We start from the raw sequence: 15606 nt of genomic DNA, 5'->3' as shown, positions 1-15606 counted from the left end.
CTAAGAGAACACTTTCACACTTGACACACTTATAATTATAGTGCCTGGACCTTATACCATCAGACCCCTGGGTGAAGTTTTCGACTGGTAATATTGCCTTGGGATAAGAAAACTTTGAATTTTAATGATGATACACAACTGAGGGTTCCTTTTAGAGCTCTGACCCTCAGAGAGGCTTGGCATGAGCTGTCACCTCTCAGCAACTTGGCGTGCTCTTAATATCATGGCCAGTGGTCTCTCTGGGCAGTGCTGACAGACTACAATGTGCTAAGTTGACCTTTTGCTTCTAATTAAGGCTAGTGTTGTGTGGCCAGATGTACCAGCCCATCTTGTGGAGAAGGGCTGATAGCCTTAAGCTATTGTTCACCCACTAGCACATAGCTAGCTCATCTGGTGCACTGTTGCCTCCTTCACTAGGCTGTTAGCTACTTCACAAACATGCCAAGCTCCTACGTCCCAAGGTGCACTGCATGGGCTAGTGCTCTGGAAGAACATTAAATACTCTTAAGGTCCCCAGTAGTAACAATAGCCTTATATGTCCTTGAACAAAGGTTTGAGTGGGCAGCTGCATATGCCCAAGCATAGTGACACATAATCCACATGTGCACTCTTGGGTGCACATGTACCTGAACACCATCAGAGACACATTCACACATGTAGAAACATACATACACATTTGTAATCTTGGGTCATGGCTGGGATGCTGGCCTTGTCATCCCATTGCCAGTTTTTCCACATCATTCTGAGCTGTGAATTAGAAAGCTGGATACCAACTCTCTTGGGGCCCTAGGCAACCTTAAATTAGGTTTCTCTGGTAAGATTCAGTGTGGTCAATGCAAGCCTATGAATACCAATGCCTGATATAGTGAAACCATCACCTTATGAATTATAGATTGCTACATTTTGATCTTTAATACAGGCAGGTGATAGACATACTTACACAGGAATGATTAGAACATAATCACTTTATTGTCTAACAGGACATACTTCATACTATATACTTCATACTACATACTACATACTTCACAGAGCACAGTCCTCTTTCCTATGTTACAACTCAAAATAGTCCCGCTGCTGACTGACCGGTCATCTTTTTGTTGTCTGAAGCTCCAGTGCATCCTAGGTTCCCCCCAACTTACTCTCCATCCCAGGAAAATATATCAGGTTAATTACTAATTCAGCTGAGACTAATCACAACCCCCTGCAGGTGTGCTTTTTATGTGACAGAGTGAACCCAGGCTCTCTATCTCCAGCAAACACAAAGACCATACCCCACTGCCACATGATCTTCAGTTAATCATTTGGAGTTTATAATAAACAGAAATTATCCGACCTTGTCACGGAGACCACAAATAAGCCTGGTACAGTTGAGTGCCTGTTCAATAGACTGATGTAGTTACATAGATCAAGAGTGAGCTGCTAACATTTCCCTCCAATATAAAAAAAAGTCATTTCATGATGTGCACTGGCTTTTTTTTTTCTTTTAAAGATAATCGAACAGGCTTTTGCTAATCAGAGAGCAGGAAGCACAAAGTACCTCATATGTTTCACTCTGAAACAAAATGAACTTCCGAGCCGTTTGTATTGCTCCCAGCATATCCATGAATTCACACCAAAAACCTCACCAAGTATGCTTGCTGTTAACAGATTTGAGTTTTATCTTCGGAGGAAGATGAGGTTTAGGAGAATTAAGTTGTTTTTTTGTTGGTAGTTATTGTTGAATTGACCAACAATGACTTAAGTTTTTAAACAGCAAATATGCTTCAACATTTGTCAGTGCAGGGAATATTACAACTTAATATATATAAATCCAGCTTCCGACTTCTGCCTTCATGAGATCGAGAATTGCTCTTTATTCTCTTACTCTCTTTTCTCAAAATTCTGCTCTAGCCTCTTCATTTATCCTACTGATGTCAGAATCAGAATCATGTTTATTGGCCATGTAGGTTTACACATATATGGGATTTGACTCCGATTGCATGGCTCTCTCAGTGTACTTAACATAGAATAGCAACACTACAACACAATAATCTTCAGATATATACACAAGGATTGATAATAATAATAATAATAATAATTAAATGAATAAATAAATAATTACATTTATATAGCGCTTTTCTAGACACCCAAAAGCACTCACATTGAAGTGGGTAACTCACTTCAACCACCACCAATGTGTAGCACCCACCTGGGTGATGCACGGCAGCCATTTTTCACCAGAACACTCACCACACATCAGCTTGAGGTGTAAGCTTGAGGTGTAAAGGGAGGAGTCATTGAGCCAATTACATGGGAAGATGATTAGGTGGTGTGAAAGCAATTCCTATCTGATGTTTGCTTACTTTTAATCTTTCACCATGTATGACCTATACCATGTTTAACTTTATTTTGCATTGCTTAGAGAGATGCTAAAAGTCCATGTGTAACAGAACAAAGGTAGTCTTATAAGGTGTATTCTCCAGGTGCACAAATAAAGGCCTATCGTTAACTGTCGGTAGATAGCAGAAGAATGTGCGGAAGACTCACTGAGTGTAGCAAATCCGTACACACTAATTGGAGAAATGGCCTTGGTGAGATGAGAGCTGAAAGACATGAGATAAGGAGGGGAAGAACAGACAACTGCCCTACAAGAGATACTGTATTGTACTGATCAGCATGCACAAGTGTCTGAGCTTGTGCGTGTGTTCATTGAATATATATATTAAAATCGTGTGACAATACTGTAAGAGATTTTTGTCTCGCTCCTCATTTAATGTCAGAGTGGAATTAAATAATTGCCACAATTTGGGGGCTCACCCAGGAAGCTTAACTCATATTCTTCTTTGAGCCACTCTGTACAGATTAAATGTGGCTGGCCAGTCTGGTGTAGGGATTGAAAAATCGCCTGAGACCCAGGAAGTCTACCTCCCCTGAGGACAGCTCGTAGCTTACTCCCTGGGTTGAGAAGAGACTGTTGTGAGATTGTGGGGAAAGGAATTGTGTGATACAGCTTTTTATTTAAATAAGGATAAAGTATTGAAGACCACATGAAGATGTCTGAAGGGAATGGCATTCACTTAGGGGTGACGACCCATTGGCAAATGAAATAATGAAAATGTCAACTGAAGGGTCATGACAGGACATTTCCGGGCAACAGTAAGTGCAGATTAAAAGAATGGGGAAGAAACAAAGCAAACTTTTAACTGACACGTCTTATCTGACAGGATGTGTAAAATGTGTAAAAGACATGGTGATGACTCCTGTAAACAGCTTTCAATGTGGAAAAAGTCATTTAGATTTCCTGAAACTGGTAGTTTTACTGTAGAACAGCTGAAAAGGGAGAATAAAAAGAAACACCTGCAAAAAATAATAAACTTCAGGATAAGATGGGAAAATATGAAAGTGGAGAGTGCTGAAGATGTGGGAAGAGTAGGCTGAGAAAAGAAATATGCAAAATAATAGTGAGAAGAGATATCAGGATGACGGGGGGGGGGGGCAATTAATCCCGGTCCTCAGCTTTCACAGAAGGACCTGGATCTCCTCCCCATCTCAGCCGCTCATCAGAGACCCATAGATCAGCAGCAACCTGCCACAGACCAGCAAAAACCAGCTGCAGACCGACGGCAGCCTGCCCGTCTATATCCAGAGGCCAGAGAACAGCTGGCTGCAGCAGCGGAGCCTGTCACGCGGAGCCCAGCGACAACCCTGCCTCCACACCAGGCGGGTACAGCCAGGATGAAACTGACTGTTAAAACTGTCAGACAATGCCACTTATCGGTGCCATGTAGAGGGACTATGTGGCAGAATGAGAGACGGTTTCCTGACCACCATGAGATGGGGGACAATAAAGGTCTGTAGACAGCAGCCTGGAGAGACTGTCTTGACTTTTTAGCCAGACTGACTAAAGTTGTTAGAGAAAACAGCGGTCTAGTACCACCAACACCGCCGAATGAATGAACTGACTCCCTGTATGAACGGCAGTTCAAGAACTTTTTCCTGGATGGCATGGAGGAAGAAATCAGCTGTCACGTGTGCTAACTCTGTGTGGGCTGGGACAGAGGATGTTTGACTGCTGTTTAAGAGCATGCTATCCATGTTGAAACAATATGAAACTCTCAGAAACAAAAGTACAATGAGCCAAAGTTCGGTTGACTGACAAGCTTCAAATGGCACAGCGGGCACAGTTCCAGACTCAGCAGAGCCCCAACAGGGGCAGAGGGAGAAGCAGAGGCAGTGGTCCCCCTCAGAGCAGAGGCTGAGTTCCGAGTAGAGGACCCTGCAATGCAGGCCCTCGAGACGAGGGGTGTTGGAACTGTGGGGCCCCTGATCATTGGGCAAAAGACTGTACTAAACCAAGAAAGAGACTGGAAACTGGAACCCACTGGACACATGTGGCATGTACACCGAAGATGAAGTGTGACTGGTGGTGGGGAGGGGGGAGATTCCAGAGTCTGGTGAATGCACCCCCGACACTACATACACACACACACACACATACATTAACAAACACATGACAGCCAAAGCGTATCCAATATGACAAAGGTGAGCAGAATTGAGAATTTACCTGAAATTATTTTAGAAATGGCAGGAAAAAACCCAACATACTATTGTTTTGGTTGACTCTGGAGCTAAGGTTTCAGTAACAAAACAAAATGAATGTCAAGTGCCCCCGAAATTGAGTGGTAGATATATTGACACTGTAGGAGCATCAGGTGTTGCAGTAAGAGAATTATATACCATGCCATTGTCGGTCATCACCGAAGACAGTGACAGAAAAAACACTTTTCTCTTTTCCAAATGTTGCCCTGTAAATCTGTTAGCCAGAGATGTGATGTGTGCATTGGACTTGGTATTACATTGTACAGAGTAAGGAATTAAGATCACTAGAGTATCAGACACCCTAGGTCAGTAAGTACAATTAGGGCGTGGCAAGCCGTTGTACATATATCAATGTGATCTGCCGCCATCGGAGCTGAGCTCAATAACCTCTGATTTGCTCAAAATAGGGCACACTCACATGTCACCACAGCACACATCCATGGAAGATTCTGATGTGCATGTTACAGCCAATGTAAGTGAATGAGTTGAGGAGGAATTTGAGAAAGTTTGGTTCAGACAAGGGAAAGAAAATGATCTTATGACAAGTAACTGGATGTATTGGGATGATATGTGCGCATTAACGGTTGTGCCGACTCCCGCCGTAACCCAGCTCCACTGATTGTGTAACTCGACACTACATGTGCCTCAAGTCAATAAAGTTGACACCCAGTGGGAGGATTTAGGGCCGTGGGTCACTCGGTGTTCACAAGACCACATGTGGGAGACAAGGGGAGAAGGAGTACAATACTCACCCCGAATGTAAGCGTATAGATGCTCATTTCAGAGCACTTTTATGGGAAAACGGACTGTGCATTTAGCACAGAGCAGTAAATTCAACTTGAGAGGGTGAAATGTCCCCCAGCTAACCATTGACTCAGTTGCAAGAAGTGCTACAAATTTATAGGCTATGGATAATTACGATGTGAGGATTAGTTAAAGGGGCTGAACCCCTCCATGTGACACCCAAGAGCACATACTGTCCATGTCAGGCACAATATCTGCTAAAAACAGAGGCAGTAATAGGTATAATACCAGTGTTTAACAGTTTGCTGGCAGCAGTAGTCGTTATCCAATGTGCTCATTCACCAGTGAGGATGCCTATCTTTCCAGTTAAAAAATATAAGGCCAGAGAATCAGCCAGCAGAGTGGCGATTCATGCAAGATTTACGATAAGTAAATGCAGCAGTCTATGTGCACCCAGACTCTCAGTATTGGTTTGCTTTCACGTTTCAGGGTAAAAACAAGTATGTGGACCAGGATGCCACAAGATTATGTACAGTCCCCAGCAGTCGACTCGCAGGTTTTGCATGCACGTCTGAAGAGTTTAGATCTTCCAGCAGGGAGCGCGCTGATACAGTATGTTGATTATTTGATGATATGTTCATCAACAAAACAAACTTTTTAGGTTGGTACCATTGCACTCCTAAAACATCTAGCAAAACAAGGCCAGTCTGATTAAATTGCAATTTGTCTAGAAAAAGTAACCTCACCAGATCTATAAAAAACAAAATAAAATGACAGTAGAAAGGGTAAAACATTGAGCTCAAAACTAGTGAAAGCCATCCTCAAAATTCGAAAACCTTACACTGAGAAACAATTGATGTCATTTTTGAGGATGACAGGCTACTGTAGACAGTGGGTCTGTAGTTACATGTGATTACATGTGGATGTGTGAATAGTGTGTGTGTGAATAGTGTGTGTGTGTGTGTGTGTGTGTGTGTGTACATACACACAGGGTGTTGTGATGCGTCTAGTGCAGCAGTGTGTAGTTGGAGGGAAGGTGCATGTGTTCTTCCAACCCGCTTGTGTCCTTCCTGCCCTTAGCTTGCTGCCGCTGGCTAGCCTTTGTGGCGAATAGGGAAGCATCCTAGCGTGTAAGCCTTCCCTTGCCAGTGCATAGCCTCTCCTTCACCAAGACTCCTGCCAGGCCTCCCCGTGGCCACACATGGTAACTGGGGTCTTGCGGCCCCAGGCTAACTTGGCAGGGGATCTCGGAGCAGCAGTGGGCCCCAGAGATATGGTGTGCAGGCCCACCCTGGTGGACACGCCCTGGCACCTATCAACCACTGCCCCGCTGCCTTGTGGGTGAATCTGGAAGACATAAGGCTAAGGGAGCTTACCCCAACAGAAAAGCAAGCTGTGGCGGCACGCTTCGAGGCGGTTTCCGAAAAACTGGATTTCTGGCAGCCCCCTGAAGTTGTGTGGAGGTGCCGGTCGTCTAGGGATCCCCCTTGCCATCGGAACCATCTCCTCTACAATCAAGTCATGTGGCGTTGGGAGAAGCGCACCCCCCATGCCACTTTAAAAACCATCTCTGCGCAGGTATCTTCTGCTATCTGAGTCCTCAAAGGACCCACAAATAGAAGAAGATGGTCATCATCGGGCACGATGGACAACCAGCAAGCAAGCAAGTGTGTGTGTTGTGTGTGTGTGTGTGTGTGTGTGTGTGTGTGTGTCTGAGGATGGACGTCCTTGCCTGCCTAAACGTTTGTTTCCTTATTATGCAAAATTGGCACATGGAAAGAACCATGTGTCAAAAGGGTTTATGGTGGACGCAGTAAACAACACTGGTTTACGAGAGGTTCCATAAATTATTCCCAACATTTTTGATCAAAATGTTTAATTTGTTTGGAATATAATGCTGCAAGAGAGTAAACCACACAAGCCTTGAGCCACCCTCCCCCTGACCGTTTGATCACCTAAAGATGTATATGTCATTGAACTAACACCATGTGAGGGAAAGAAATATTGTATATTGTAATTGTTCTGTTTTCTAAATGGGTTGAAGTTTTCCCTACAGGAAAGGCAGATGCTTCCACTGTAGCAAAAGCACTAGTAGGAGAGATTAATTCCAGATGGGGAATACCACGTAAGATCAGCAGTGACAACTGGACATATTTTGCAAATAGTGCTATTAAACAACTTTCACATTTTTGGATATTAATCTGAAGCAGCATTGTGCCCATCATCCATAGAGTGGTGGAGCAGTGGAGAGAGAAAATGGTGACAATTAAAAATAAACAGCTCAAATGTTGAGATGAGACAGGACATGGATAAAAGCACTACCGTTACTGTTGATGGCCATGAGAGCAAGAGGGAGGGCTGCAACAGGTCTATCACCTTTTGAAATCCTCACAGGCAGACCCATGAATACTGGAATATCCCTTCCCCTGCAAAGGCGGGTCCTCAGCTCAGACCTCATGGAGGATGTAATGTTTAATTATTGTGTGCAACTAAACAAAATGCTGAGTTCTAGTCACATGCAGGTGAGTGTGGCACTTCCACAGCCAACAGAGGGTCAGCTGCATGACCTGAAGCCAGGAGATTGGGTGCTGATAAAGGACCTAAAGAGAAAACATTAGAGGAAGCCCCTGGGGCGGTGCCCCACCAAGTGCTCTTGACCACACCTACAGCGGTGGAAGGGAGAGTCAGCTGGCTACACACCAGCCACTGCAAGAAGGTGCCACCACTGAAGATGGAGGTCCAGGGTAAGAGACCTGCTCCGCTCACAAACGAGGAAGATAAGTAGACGTGGCCAGCTCTCATTGAGGTTTAAAAACCTACCGAGAGCCAATGGTTGCTACGCTATAGGGAGAGGCATTCTTTATCTAATGGAGCCTGATAACAATTGGGCACCATCGAGGTACTTTGTAACGATGAGGCCAGTACCTGAAAGCAGGCCTTGGCATCCTTTTAAGAGAATTGTATTTCGTCTCCGGGGAAGGATTTGTTGTTTTGAAATAACAACTATTGTGATTGTCGATTCCATATTATGGCAAGATAACAATGTGTTAATAATGACCCCCGTTACATTCTCATTCAACACCTTTTACCCTTACTGTGGCCAAATTGCTAGGTGTACAGATGACAGGAGATCAATGCTTTTTTTGTGCAGGAGAGATACATGTGATAGAGATAGCCGTTTACTAACCATTAATCCTACAGTTTACCTTAGCTGGCTGAATAAGGTTTATTGGTCATGGATAAGCAACAATCACTACTGCATCACAACATGCAGAACAGGATACTGCGATGTGCTGGTTACAGACCAACCAACAGCTGTGGGCTTAAAACAATCTGCAGTCTGGTACCAAAAAGATGGAAAACCCACATGCCGTATAGTTGCAGATTGGTCACTGGGGCATCAATCACAGATATGTAAAGATATTGCTAATTCCACAGTAGCCACTCAGACTGTTGAAACCCCTCTAATGCATGTAAGACGCTTTGATACCTATAAGGGAATTCTGGCTATAACTATGGTGAAAGAATGGGCCACCTCTCGTAGCTTTACTAATTGTTGGATTTGCCAACAATTACCTGCATCATCTCAATCACCTATGGTAGTTCCAGTACCGTTTTCTGCAGCGGACTTTACAGTGTTTGATATTAACCTATTTCATGCTTCCTCAGTATGTTATGTCTCAGGGCTTATTCATAATGATCTACCCGATAGTGAGGTACATATAATCTCATTTGCCTTGTCTGAGTTCAATAAAGGTTACAGGCCATGTGAGTTGGACTATGCAGTATTATGGAAGGTATCCAAATTTGAAACAGCGGTAAATGCAATGCTTCAATATTGTGTGGAGTTTCTGGCCATGCCTGCTAATTGCAATAAAGATATGGAATGTAAGCCTAGGACTAAATCAGAATACACCTATCGTATTGTAGCTGGGGTGTATTCAGCTCCATGGAATTTGCAAATGCAAGTGGCATTTTTAGGTTTTACTGTGTAGAATTGCTCTAAGCGTATGTTCTCTACTAAGTCTTTAGCTCGCAACTGTTCATTTACTTGGCCTACTCTGTGCTGCATGCCCTGCCTGGTGTGTCTTTGTGTGTACAGGATCCCAGTTATGAAATTACCGCAGACACTGCTCGTTGTAATAAGATAGTAAAGATAACATTCAGTAAGCAACCTGTATTGCCTGAAAACATCTATCTAATTTGTGGTGATCAGGCTTACAGCTGTTTCCTCATATGGTATATATGCAGCTCTGGAAGAGATCAAGTATCTCTCTACTGTGTTAGAATGTCACATCAATGTCTCCACAGCTGCCATCACAGCCATGGCAAGATGCTTAGAAGATGTTGGACATGTAGCAACTGAAAATAGGATGGTGTTGGATCTTCTGTTAGCCTCACAGGGTGGTGTATGTAAGGTGATCTCAACTGAATGCTGTGCATATATTACTAGCAATAATGCTGAAATATCAGAATTTAAATATGATACTGAACAAGGGGTAAAAGATTTACAAACTGTTCATGGGTGGGATCCGTTGTCAGGAATGTTCGGTCTCTTGGTATCTGTGGGCGCGTCATTTATAGGTACTCTGCGGGTATTCTTCACTTTTTCGTCATCGTTTTCATCATTACTTGTATGATTGGTATAATCCGTAAATATTGTATTAAGACTGTTATTAATGCTGTACAAGTTCAACATTTTCCTGATCCCTGGCTTCCACCATGTGATTGTGATGATGATGAGGACTGAGGACCTTCAGCAAGTGTCTACAGTCACTTCATTTAATAGAGTAGTTCCCCAAGATCATTTCTTTTATTTAGAGTTATTGGTTTCTTTTCCCTTCCTTATGTTAATGATTGGTTAAAATTAATTTGTAACCAATCTGCATGTGTGTTATGAATACATCTCTCATTTATTGTTTTATCATTTTAATCATTGTTTAATGTTACTGGGGACTATGTTGTGTTTTTAGATGAATTTTGAGCATTCACATAATTTTTTTTCAAATGTCAACACTGGGTTTTTTTCTTGTGGTTGCTCAAATTAGTGTAGATATCTTCTCGACTCTTTCCTCATTTCTAGTCAAGAGTGAAGTGAGATGTTTGGTTCGAGAGGACATGGGATGATGGGACTTCTGTCTGGCTGCTGAGTTTATATGGAGTGTGTTGATATAAATCTAATCTATTCAGCAACATCTTTAACCTCTCCTTGTCATTATGTACTGTCCCCAAATACTTTAAGTCTGGCATTATTGTGTCTGTCCCTAAGAAAACATCTATCAGCAACCTTAATGACTACAGACCTGTGGCACTCACCTTCACTGTAATAAAGTGTTTTGAGAAGGTGGTCTGAAAACACACATTAAATCTGCACTCCCACCCACTCTGGACCAACACCAATTTGCCTACAGAGCCAACAGATAAACAGAGGACGCCATTGACACAGTTCTCCATACTGCATTGACACATCTGGAGCACCCGGGAACATATGTGAGGATGTTGTTTGTAGACTTTAGCTCTGCATTCAACACAATAATCCCCAGCAGAATGGTGATCAAGCTGCGTGAGCTGGGTGTCCACCAGTCCACATGCAGATGGATAAAATACTTTCTGACAAATTGTCTACAGACTGTGAGGCTGGGGACACACCACTCATCGACCCTGACACTCAGCACTGGAGCTCCACAGGGTTGTGTGCTGAGTCCCCTTCTCTATTCACTTTACATACACGACTGCACACCAACCCACAGTACAAATACCATAGTATAATTTGCAGATGACATTACTGTGGTGGGACATATACAGAATGACAATGAGTCTGCCGACAGGGATGAGGTCCACAAACTGTTAGTATGGTGCTCCAGTAACAACTTGGCAATCAACACCTCCAAAACAAAGGAAATCATCATCAACTTTAGGAAACAGGAAGAGGAACCTGCTCCCTTATACATCGGTGGGGACATGGTGGAGAGGGTGACCAGCTTCAAACACACATCTCCCAGGACCTCACATGGACTGTCAATACAACTTCCCGAGTAAAGAAGGCACAGCAGCAACTTTACTTTCTAAGGACAATAAGGAGAACTAATTTGTCCCAGCCACTGCTGGTGTCCTTCTATCACTGCTCCATAGAAAGCATACTCACTTATTGCATCTTAGTGTGGTATGCCAGTTGCATTGTGGCTGATAAGAAAGCTCTGCAGAGAGTGATCAGTCAGCACAGAAAACCATTGGCACACAGCTACCTTCACTTGACAACATATACAGATCCCGCTGCCTACGTCGGACCACAAACATAATCAAGGACTCATTTAACCCAGGCAACCACCTTTTCACTCTGCTGCCCTCTGGGAGGCACTATAGATCTTTCAAGACCTATACTTCCAGACTTTTGAACAGTTTCTACCCAAATGCCATTAAAGAACTGACTCTGTCAACCAGCTCAAAGGTTGCAATAATGTCCTGAAACTGTGCAATAACATCTGTACATTCGGCATGTGCAAACAAATATGTTGACTAGGGTTAGTGCAATACACAGACTATTTATCTAGTGTAATAGATATTACACTTGTTTTTACACTTACGCATACATGTTGATTGTGCTGCAAATGTGTGTATATTTGTATTTTGACTAATATATATATATTTGTACCACTGGGGAGTTGCACTTAATTTTGTTGTACAACTGTGCAATGACAAATAAAGGCATTCATTCATTCATTTCAGTTGGCTTAAAACTGGCAGACCAGGCCTCAGTCATTCTGTGTGAGGTAAGATGTTCCCCAAGATATATATCCATTGTTGTTTTCTTTGATGCTTTATCTAAGCGATTTGTTGTTGATTGAAAGTTATAAAAAAAAGGGGTGGGGGGATTGTGAGAGCAATTCATATCTGATGTTTGCTTACTTTTAAAGCAAAAGTATTCTGCTTAATATTTCACCATGTACAACCTATACCATGTTTAACTTTATTTCACATTGCTTAGATAGATGCTTAAAGTCCATGTGTAACAGAACAAATGTAGTCTTATAAGGTATATTCTCCAGGTGCACAAATAATGGCCTATTGTTAATTGTTGGTTGATAGCAGAGGAATGTATGGGCGAATCACTGAATGTAGCAAGTCTGTACACACTAATTGGAGAAATGGCCTTGGTGGGATGAGAGCTGGAAGACATGAGATAGGGAGGGGAAGAACAGACAACTTCCCTATAAGAGAGACTGTACTGTATTGATCGGCACGCTCAAGTGGCGCAGTGGTTAGTGTTGTCACCTCACAGCAAGAAGGTCCTGGATTCGAACCCCGGGGTGGTCATCCCAGGTCGTCCTTTGTGTGGAGTTTGCATGTTCTCCCCATGTCTGTGGTGAGTTCTCTCCGGGTGCTCCGGTTTTCCCCCAACATAAAAAAGACATGCATGTTAGGGTTAATACTCCTGTCTGTGCACATGACCAAGGCATGACAAGAAGAACTGGAGTTGTTCCCCGAGTGCAGCACGAAGGCGGCAGCCCACTGCTCCTAGCTACACAGCTAGGATGAGTTAAATGCAAAGAAAGAATTGCCCCCCGGGGGATTAATAAAAAAAGTAGTAGTAGCAGTAGTAGTAGTAGGAGTGTTATGCATGGCCACTGGAGAGGTCGCTGCCAGCCAGGGGAAGAGAGCTTTGAAAATCCAGATAGGAGATGTGGAGGTAGAACAGGAGGCATGGGTAGCCCCCATACAAGATGACCTGATACTGGGGCTGGACTTCCTTCGGTCCATAAAAAGTCATCAGGATCTCGAAGCTGACCTTCTCGTGTTGGGTCTGGGGGGCAGACTTTCCAAATCGCTGTGATGGTCAGGCACCTTGGATAGGAGTGCTAGATACCCCAGTGGAGGTCCCTGTAGCCCCTCTTCCAGAGGTCCTAGCAACCATGTGTAATCAGGCTGGTGAGCATCTCATGACCTCGCAATGAGAGATGGTGTGGCAGTTAGTGGTGGAGTTCATGGAGATATTCTCCAAAAGCCCCGATGACCTTGGCTGCACTTCAGTTGTCCAGCACCACATAGACACGGGCAAAGCTCACCCGTTCCACCAAGCCCCGTATCGCCTACCCATCCACAAAAAAAAAAAAAACAGGCTGAACAACAGCTGCCGAGGATGAAAGAGGCTGGCATCATCATACCATCCGCCAGCCATTCTTGTCCCAAAGAAAAATGAGTCGATGAGTCAATCCGGTTCTGCGTAGACCTTCGCAAACTCAACAAGGTTCCCATAAAGGATGCACACCCCATACCCCGTGTGGTTGATGCCCTGGAAAAACCTGGCAGGGTTGTGTTGGTTCTCTACGCTTGACCTGAGAAGTGGGTATTGGCAAGTATAGCTAGACAACGAATCGAGGGACAAAACAGCTTTTTCACTGGTACAGGGGCTCTGGGAATTTACAGTAATGTCTTTCAGCCTCTGTAATGCCCCCGCAACCTTCGAGAGGTTGATAGAAATGATACTTGTGGGTCTACCTGCATCTGCCTGCCTAGTCTATTTGGATGACTTGTTGATCCACACCCCCACCTTTGTACAGGAACTTGCAAACTTGAGAGATTTTCGAAGGAATAGAGTGGCAGGCAAACCTATTGCTCCACCCTCAGAACTGTCAGCTTTTCCAGCACCAAACACTATTCCTGGGGCACATCGTCAGTGGCACCGGAATAGCCACCAACCCAGAGAAAGTCAAGGCAGTGGCAGAGTGGCCTCAGCCAGTGACTGTCCCCCAGCTGAAGAGCTTCCTGGGTCTGGCCAACTATTACTGACGTTTTGTGAGGAGTTATGCAGACATGGCCAGCCCCTTACACAGGGCGGAAACGGTGAAGCCATTCCAGTGGATAGAAGAGTGCGATCGGGCATTCGTGGCACTGAAGGAGGCCTTGGTCACCTCCCCTGTCTTAGCCTACCCCTTACCAGACTACCCCCTCATACTGGATACAGATACCAACAACAAAGGAGTAGGGGCAGTACTATCACAGGTGACAGGGGGCGTGGAGCAGGTGGTGGCATTCTACAGCCAAGCCGTTAACCCTTCGGAGCGAAATTTCTGTGTGATGAGGCGTGAACTGTTAGCAGTGGTAAAGGCTATGGAACATTTCCACCCCTACCTGTATGGCCAGGCATTCACAGTTAGGACAGACCACAGCTCCCTGCAGTGGATGACCAACTTCAAACACATCCTGAGGGTCAGCTTGCCCGGTGGCTGGAACAGCTCAGCCAATATCAGTTCCAGATCCAGCACAGAGTTGGGAGTTTTCATGGAAACGCAGATGCCCTTTCGCGCTGCCTATGTCTCGAGACCAACTGCCGGCACTGCAAGAGCTGGGAAAAGAGACAGGAAGAGAGGCAGGGAGAGAGAAAGGAAAACAGGAGGAGATGCCAGAAAAGAGAGAGGGAAAGAGAATCACTTACTGCAGGCTGTGGAAGGCGCCCCTGTGGAGTTAGAGAGTTTAACGTCGAAAGACTTATGTCAGATGCAGGCTGACGACAGTGAAATCACACCTGTATTGGAGTGGAAGCTCAACAGAGAACGTCCACCCGGGTGAGGTGGCTGCACAGGACCAACTGGTGAAGAGTTTGTGGTCCAAGTGGGACTGCCTGGAAGTGAAAGAGGGCATACTGTACCACAAATGGGAGTCCCCCAGTGGAGGCAGGGTGGTGTGGCAGCTGACAGCATCAAAAGCCCTCAGACAGGAGATACTCAGGCTAGCTCACAACCCACCCACCACAGGGCACTTTGGAACCAACAAAACCCTGGCACGCATTAAGACAGAGGTTATTCTGGATTAGGCTGTGCAGTGATGTAGACAGCTGGTGCCAGAGATGTAAGCTTTCTAATATGGAAACTAGGCAACCACTAGGGGCGGACTACCACTAGGGCTGGGCTTATTAAGGGTTTTTTAGGCGGGTGTTTGGCGGGAGTGGGGGGGTGTCTTATTCTTATGATTGGGACTGAGCGGCAAGCAGCTAGTGCAGGTTGTGGCTGTAAACAAAAAGGGCAATAAACCTGACTCAACCAAGATTACTTGGTCCAGACCTTTCAATGGATCGAAACGCTTCAATACATTCTTTGTACTTACAAAATAATGGGTTTTGAATGAGGTCCCAAAATGAACATAAATTCAACTGAAAGACCATCAATAGCTGGCGATTTTCCCTTTCTCACTGAGAAAATATCCGTTTTAATTTCATTTTCTGTCAGATCAGAATCACCGAGTATTTTACAGTCCTAATCAATAGCACACATATGTTTTCTTATTTTA

Source organism: Lampris incognitus, chromosome 10 (genome assembly GCF_029633865.1).
Source record: "Lampris incognitus isolate fLamInc1 chromosome 10, fLamInc1.hap2, whole genome shotgun sequence".
In the NCBI taxonomy this organism is placed as follows: domain Eukaryota; kingdom Metazoa; phylum Chordata; class Actinopteri; order Lampriformes; family Lampridae; genus Lampris; species Lampris incognitus.
This window is presented reverse-complemented; position numbering follows the sequence as displayed.